Source organism: Cupressus sempervirens, chromosome 9 (assembly GCF_028749045.1).
Source record: "Cupressus sempervirens isolate cs-2001-9-10 chromosome 9, ASM2874904v1, whole genome shotgun sequence".
NCBI lineage: Eukaryota > Viridiplantae > Streptophyta > Pinopsida > Cupressales > Cupressaceae > Cupressus > Cupressus sempervirens.
The window spans coordinates 77,600,310-77,608,730 of record NC_143126.1 but is presented as its reverse complement, the minus strand read 5'-3'; the positions used below and the strand labels follow the sequence as shown (position 1 = coordinate 77,608,730).

The 8,421-nt window shown below is 33.8% G+C and overlaps 1 protein-coding gene across 9 annotated transcripts in view; it reads left to right on the top strand.

Annotated features, from left to right (window-relative positions):
- The first annotated feature begins 200 nt into the window (after nt 1-200).
- The window catches only part of LOC149537698 (inorganic pyrophosphatase TTM1-like), a 187,103-nt gene continuing 178,882 nt past the window's right edge, over nt 201-8,421 (top strand). For 2 of the 9 annotated variants that reach the window (XM_089799071.1, XM_089799066.1), the window contains exons 1-2: nt 201-284; nt 913-993. The gene's annotated coding sequence lies outside the window, so the exon portion shown is untranslated. Of the gene's footprint in view, nt 285-472; nt 661-912; nt 994-2,144; nt 2,246-8,421 lie in introns of those variants that run through there. The other 7 variants (XM_089799069.1, XM_089799064.1, XM_089799070.1 and 4 more) reach the window with 5 other exon arrangements.

Below are 8,421 nucleotides of genomic sequence, written 5' to 3'. Positions count from 1 at the left end.
GGTACGATAGAGGCATACAGGCATTGACTCGCCATTTTGAGGAAATGGAGGTCCAACATACCAACGGAGAGAAAACAAGTCCACAAAAGAATCGACGCCGTGTGATCAACGCGTTAAAATAAACGCGCGAAAGATAACCCCGCACAATTCTGTAGAATTTAACCAGTTATAAATACCACGTCTCAGGATCGATTCTCCCCACGTTCCTTAACCTAATTGTGAACCAATTAGCTGCCGTGCTTCCACGTTTAGCGTCGGCATTGTTGTCTTCACACAATTTCAAGGTTAGTTCTCTATTGCCACTTGCTTAAAATTTGAGGCTCATGACTCTCAATAGCCGTTTGCTCTAAGGTTAACTTTAATTAATATTCAAGTATTAAGCTACAGTAGCGGCAGACTGTAATGTTTATGGAAATGTTCGAGAATTAACGTAGAATTAAGTTGAATTTAAATACGTTTGCTGTATTCTTAGGACCATTTCAAGGCTGTGAGAAAACTTGAGGAGTTGTAGAGTTTGCTCCCCGACATTCTTTGTAGCGCTTTTGGTCAATCTAGAGTGAAGTTTCATGGAAAGATATGAAAAGTAGAATCTAATTTTCTTTTGATATATAGAGGTAGTCGGTCCTGTTTCTTTGCTATGTTCTGTTGGACTCGTGTCATGTATGATTCCTGTTCTCTTGACAACTTGTTGGCTGTTTCCTCCTTGTAGCATGCTTTGTTTTGCTTTTAAGAATTTGTAGCATCATTCTTTACAGTGCTCGTAGGTTAAGCTGTAAGTAAAATAGATTTTTTTGATACTTGCCGTATTTTTAGGACAATTGTTGTTATGTATCTCGTCATGCTTTTTATTTGGAACTACATGCCAATTTAAAGCTTGCAATTGCACTGAGTTATTTAGCATTAAAAAACCAGGATTGTGGAAAACGTTCAGGAACAGTTTTCCGAGGCTAATCTGAAATAAGATCATTCTGAAGATATTTGCTGCATTTTGAGGTTTTTTTTTTTTTTTTTTTCCCTTAACAGTATTTTTGATTGGCATTAGCTCGAACATAGCGTATGGAATAAGTTTAGGAATTCGCAGCATTATTCTTTGGAGTATTCTTAGGTTAGACTTGAATTAAGATGGATTTAAAAATATTTGCTGCATTTTTAGCATCATTTGTTTTTTCTGATCGGGCGATGGCTGGGCATCACGGGGGAATTTTAAAGCTTAGAATATAAATTACTAGACTAATATCAAATAATTTAGACTAGATCTATGAACTTATTATGGAAAAAACTCAGAAATTTGCATTCGTTTTTTTCCAATGTTATTAGAGTAATCTAGAAATTAGGTGAATTTAAAGAAATTTGTTGCTCTTTTAAGATCTTTTGTTAAATCAGGCTGTTTTCTTTGTATTACGAGCCAATTTAAATCTCAGAGTTGCAATGAGTTAAATCCTAAAATTTACTATTATTTCTCAAGACTGTTATGCTCCTTGTTCGATACATAATGAAGTAGGTTGAAAGTTATTTGAAGTTTGCAATAAATACGAGCTTTCTGCTTTCAAAACTTTAGCAAGATTTTGCAACTTGTATATAAATTTTTTAGGAATTTTTAGGATCATTCTTTGCAGTGCTCCCAGGTTAAAATAGAATTAAGATGGGTCTAAAGATTTTTATTGAAAGTTTCAATTGCAGTATATCTCGAAATATTTAGGACTAACTCTGCAGCCTATCGTGCCATGGGAAACTTTTATGATTTACAGCATTTTTCTTTACAGTGCTCCAATATTAATCTATAATTAAGTTGGATTAAATATGTTTGCTCCATTTTTTAGGTTTGTTGTTTTTATTTTTTTCAGCAGACTTTCAAATGTAGCATTACAAAGTAACAATAATCTTTCAATCACTGTAAGTTATCTAGAATCAAAAAATTTAAGCCTGGTTAAGTTGGCTGTTATGTATTGGAAATATTTCTGGAATTTGCAGGATGCCCAGCATCACGTATTTTAAAAAAAATTCTGCATCCTTAGATTATCTACTTGGCTTTAACAAGCTGCCGCATAAAAACTATGATTCAACTAAATGAATTAGTGTTGAAAATTCTATCACCAGTTACCTGTGGTAGACTGTAACGAATGAAAATATTTGAGAATTTGCAGCATAATTCAGCTCACAAGTCTTAGATGACTGAAGAATTAAGGGTGGTTTTCAGAAATTCTCTGCATCATTTGGATCATTGTTTTTTTCGTTTTTCTTAAAGGTTATATTCTTGACCTTGCATCAAAAAATGATCACGTTATGCTAACGAAATATTCAATGAATGTGCATCATATTTATAATTTATTTGTTGTGACCTTTGTTTAATTTGGGATTAAGGTCAATTTAACTTCACATTTTGTTCATTTTCTTTAATCCTCTTTTTGTCCTTACATCAACAAATCACCAAGCTATTTTCGCAGTAGATTGAATTCAAAAGTTCACCCACTAGCTTGCATACAGATCGCCATGTTTGAAACACTCTTGAGTCTTACAGAGTGTAAATCACATGCTTGCAGTTACATTGAATTCAAAAGCTCACCTGCTAGATTGCACACAGATTGCTATGTTGGAAACACATAAAAACTTTGCAGTGTAAGTTTTACAGAGTGGTCTGAGCTATCCAAATTAAGGTGTAATAGAAGAGATATGCTACATCCTTATAGTCACTGTTTTACTTCAATAATATTTCTTGTTAGGCTATCTTCTTGGCCTTACATCAACAAATGGCCAAATTAAACTTTTAATTATAGCAAACCATATATTGAAAATCTATACCTAGCTCCTATACAGGCTGTTATTTGTTGAACAAAATCTCAGGAATTTGTAGTTTAATTATTTGCAGTGCTTTTAGGATGATGTACTGTTAAGATAAAATTTAAGGACTTAGCTGCATCCTGAGGATCATGGCCCTTATTCTTCTTATCAAGCTACCCCCTTGTTCTTTTGGCCTTACATCAACAAATGATCAGATTAACTTAGATTTATACTGAATCATCTAATATTGATTTCTTTCTAGGGCCAGTTCAAGCTTGCTGTTGTGGAAATTCTTGAGGAGTTCACAATGTAATACATAGAATTGATCTTAGGTTAAACTGTAATTTAAGGCAAATCTAAAGATACTTGCTGCACTGTAAGATCATTGTTTTTCTTTTTCTTTTCTGGGTTTCTATTTTCCCTTACATTAACAAATTACCAAATCAAATGTGTATGTAATTGGTGCATGATATACCATGAAAATGGTTATCAGAAGTTTGATCACAGATTGTTAGGTTATTGAAGAGTTAAAATAGTTTTTGGTGTAATCATTTGCATTACCCTTAATGTAAAATATTTTGCTGTGTCTTTTGGATCAGTTTTATTTGCTTAGTTGCGTTGTTTATTTGGGCTTACATAACATAAATTGTCATGTCAAACTCTTTTGCTTTTTAACACAATTACAATTTACTTCATCTAATCAAGAGGTGTGAAGCCGAAGTTACATAGATCAAATTCAACAAGACACAAGAGTAGACAGAAGAGACGAATGCAAATCAACTGTTTTTCTTGATCTATCACTAGATTTCACATAAGAGGGACTTCTTGATTGGAAATTTGGCACTCCCAGTAATAGTCAGGTATAGTCAGACCACACCACCTCTCCTGAAAAGAAGCTGACTCAAAAGAAATTGAACTTCTCCAAGGTTTATATTACAAGGTCATGGCAAGGCAAGATGCCTCTGTGGTCTATGTACTAGTCCCACTTTTAGTTTGGTCTTTGGTGAGATCTTAGTTCTGCATCACATGAAATTTCAGTTAAACGGTAGTAATTCAAAATATAGAAATTTCACTCCTCATCGCATCACCACCCTGCCCAAAAAGTTGGGGTTCTTAAGATCCTAGCCTTGAGAGCTTATCATATTTGTGATGAAGACCATATTAATGAGGAGCTTGACCATCTTTGTCACATCTTCAAGTTGAATGGTTATTCTTCCAAGTGAATCTCTAGACCACTTAACCAAACTTGTTTGTGTTTCCTTTCCCATCTTGTTCATCCTCATATTCTTTGTGTTGATCGTTCTTTTGTTTCCTTACCATACATCGAAGGGATATCTCACAAGTTATCCAAAATCCTCTCCAAGAAAGGCATTCGTTGTGCCTTTAAATCCCCCTCTTTACTGAGCAATTGTATTCCTTTTCTTAAGGACCGCAATGACATCCTCTAAGAGTCTGGGGTTTACAAGGTGACTTTTTCATGTGGCACTCACATTGGTGAAATGGGACGTTTAGTTAGCACCGGATGTTAAGGTTGTAGCTTCAGTTGGATTGAATTGACCTAGAGATAAAAATAAATATGGTTATTGGTAAATCATCATTTAGAATATACTCTTATATCTACTTCTATATATACTAGTTCTACTAGATCTACTGACCATTCTAGATTTGTTAGAACCCGCAGCAGTTTCTTGCATCACCAACACTCTTCCACGAGTACACAGAGACTGTTTAGGGCTCCTCTTTGCCCATAGTCTTATCCTTCTATGACTGATTTCTTTTCACTAAGAAAAGACTCCTAGTCTTTCCTTGGCCTCTCTCTTCTTGGTTCTTGTTGTTTGCTTTTCTCGGACACCGTTTGGTGCTCTTGCTGTTATCAGTTGTCTGATTGTGAACTCTTAGTCCCATAGACCTTTTGTGGTCTTTTGTTGGACATTAATAATTTTATCTTATCTTATTATATATATATATATATATAGTTATACATATGTCATTGTTAATATATTATTTAATGATGATTAACCATAGAGACATGTCTCCTCTCATATTTTATAAGTCATTTAGATCTGCATTTGGAACACATCAATACAATGACAATGTTATTACATTTGCAGAAGCGATCCTTGTAACTCAACATGGTATCAGAGCCAAACTGTAAATGTAAGAAAATAAAAGAATATTAGTAATTGAAGTTAAAGAAGTTAGATAAATTATTGTTAGATAAACTAAAGGAATACATCTCGATGAAACATATAAATGCAATGTCTCCTATTATTTGATCAATAGATCAATGTTTGTGATTCTGTGGTAAAAAATAGAAGAACACATCATTCGTCAATGAGCCGAGAGGATGTGCAATAGTCAACTCGATCACAAACATTCCTTAGGCAACCAGTGAAGAGGTACAGTTGGCACACATCAAATCCTTTAATCAAACCTTGTTTAGCGAGGATGCATGGTATTAGATATACACTTGAACGTTGTGAATTTAAATAAAGATTGGGGCTGAAATATGTCATCTTTGTTAAGCCATCTCTCAAGGCTGAATTCCAGGGCATTGTTTCCCCAAATTCTCTGCATTTGCCCAAATGCGTAAGGGAAAAGTATTATTGCCAAAAGTAAATGGTCGTAGAGTATGGGAAACTTGTGGATATGCGATATCCAAATCCATAGTTTTGTAGCTCACATACAGTCCATAAGGATAGAGGGACCGTTCGAAGTTAAAATAATATAGAGCCCCAATGATATATAATGAATCCATCGACACTTGGAGAGATATGTGATCTTTGTCACAAAAGTTTGTGGGCTGACATTACCAACTCTTCAATTGCCTGCGGACTGGGTGATGAGGCAACATTTCTTCGCTCAATAGTGATTTGAGTCATTCAAATACTAAATGATATTGCTGTGATATGAATGCGATCAGTTCATACTCCATGTAAAATGATATCCCTGGATAAGATAATCTGAGTTAGAATGAGCAAAAGGATATATGGAGCAACGTTTACAGATTAAACACAATTAAAACCTATGGAAGTCAAAAGGCAGCGTTAAAAGTATTTGGAAGAAGCATGATAAGGGAGTAAGGTGGAGAAGTAAAGTATGGAAATAGTGGAAATAGAGATGAAAAGAGTAGTATGGGGATGGAATACAGAGCATCTCATATACTTGTCGACACATAGGAGACAGAGTAGACAACAAATGTAGGATATAGCAAACATAACATACACACTGAAAGTTCAACATGATAGGACATGTATTTGATAAAATTAGTTCATCCTGGTTGAAAAATTCCTTCAAGTTGTGAAGCTTGTGTGTCATTCATGGTCTCTAAAGAGTAACTGTCAGCGCACATGTTCTTATCTTTGCCAGGTTAGAGTTGTTACACTTGGCATTAGGTTGATGACAATCAAGGAACGACTGTCTTGTTGTCTTGCATTTATGAAAAGAGGAGTATTGGGGATAGAATACAGAGCATCTCATATACTTGTTGACACATAGGAGATGAGTAGACAACAAATGTAGGATATAGCAAACATAACATACACACTGAAAGTTCAACATGATAGGACATGTATTTGATAAAATTAGTTCATCCTGGTCGAAAAATTCCTTCAAGGTGTGAAGCTTGCATGTCATTCATGGTCTCTAAAGAGTAATTGTCAACGAATATCTTCTTATCTCTACTAGGTTAGAGTTGTTACACTTGGCATCAAGTTGATGACAATCAAGGGACGACTGTTTTGTTGTCTTGCATTTTGTCACCACAAAATGTTGGTAATAACACAAAACTTTTTCAAGCTAGTTTTGCGTATCTCTAAGTTTAATTTGATATTCAATTGCTCAATGTTGATTGATCAATCGACTCCAATTCGTATATCGAATTGTTTTATTGAAGGCTTTTGTCAAGTCTTTTTTGTTTTGCTTATTGTCGAGCCTTTGTTTGATTTTTGAGCCCTTCATCGTCCTTTTCTTTGCTTTTGAGCTTGCGTTTGTTGGTTTTTAGTCTTTTGGTTTTGCTCATGTCATGGCTTTCAGTTTCCCCTTCGATATGGTCTAATCTAGAGCGTAATCAAAGTTGTTATTAACAATTATGGTCATTTTAGTGCCTCAAAAGTGGACCCTTTTGATGCAACAACACGAATTAAAAATATCATGTTATATTTTTAATTTGACATTCACTTTTTGAAAAATATAACTTAAATTCACTTTATATTTTTAAGTTACTTAATGATTAAATTTTTCACTTAAAGTAACTATAGTGCACTTTATGTTATAATTTTAAGTTGAGTTGTTTTTTGACTTTTCACTTAAAGTCACTATATAAACTATATAGTTTCATAAGTAGGAGATAATTTCCACAACAAGTCAAATTGTTTCGGTTTAATTTTTGATATTTAAATCAAATGTTCATTTAAATGTTACTTTTTAAATGATATTTATGTGTTATATTTTTAATATGATATATAAATATGGTTTATGTCTCATTAAAGTAACATTTTTATGAAATTAAATTGATATATGTTTATTAAAAGACTTTAAGTTATCAAAAGTGGACATTTTATATGCTATTACATGCAAAATCCATCAAAAGTGGACATTTTACATGTCACTGCATATAAAGTTCAACTTAAAAGCATAAGACTATCAAAAGTGGACCTTTTTGGTGTCATTACATCAAAAAGTGATTTTTATGTGCCATTGTATCAAAAACATGAGATTTCACTTAAAATATGCAGTCCTCCCCAAAAGGTCCGACTTTAACCAAGTGCATGTTTTAAAATGTGTCCTGCCTTTCAAAAGGTCCGATTTGCCTTGTGGGAAGTTTTTAAAATATGTAATCCGTCATAAAGGGTCCAATTTGCCTTGTGGGAAGTTTTTAAAATATGTAATCCATCATAGAAGGTTCGATTTATGACTCGTGCATATTTTAAAACATGTTATGGGCACTAAAAGGTTCGATTTTAACCATTTTCATGCATTTACCTCTAAGAAGTCCAATTTTGGAAGAACACATGTATTGGGCCTCCAAGAACCCGATTTTGGAGATTGTGAGAGATTTTCTTGATAGTTTTGCATGAGATCTTCTCCAATAGGGTCGTTTTTGCTTGGCAATGGATTTTCTAGCATAAAAAATGGATTCATTTTGCTGAAAATCATTTTTCTAAGCTCTATCCTAGAGCACGTTGTTGAAAAAAACTTCAAAATGCATTATTTTTAGAGCACGTTTTTGTTCGAAGAGGAACCGATTTGATCTCTTTTGGTGTTTACATTACATCTTGGTGCTTGTTTTGGTGTTTAAACACCAAAATGTTTTGATCTCACTCCTTGGTAAAAAACATTTTTTACAAAAACGTCCCATAAGCTTATGTAACTAAAAACGTTGGATCTTGGAGCATTAATAGGGCATGTTTTGGCATCTTCCATCCAAAATGCCTTGTTTGCTGCCTTCTCCCATTCGACTTTGTAAAGTTGGAAAAAGTGTTTTTGAAGAAATTTTCAACACTGGAGCATCTTTTTCCTTCAAATTTGGCACTTAATATTCATGTAAGTGGACTTATTCTTTTTTGCTATTTAATTTGTGCTTATCTTGCTGATTTTATGCACATTATTGCTTGATGATTGCTACTTGTTGAAATCAATGCC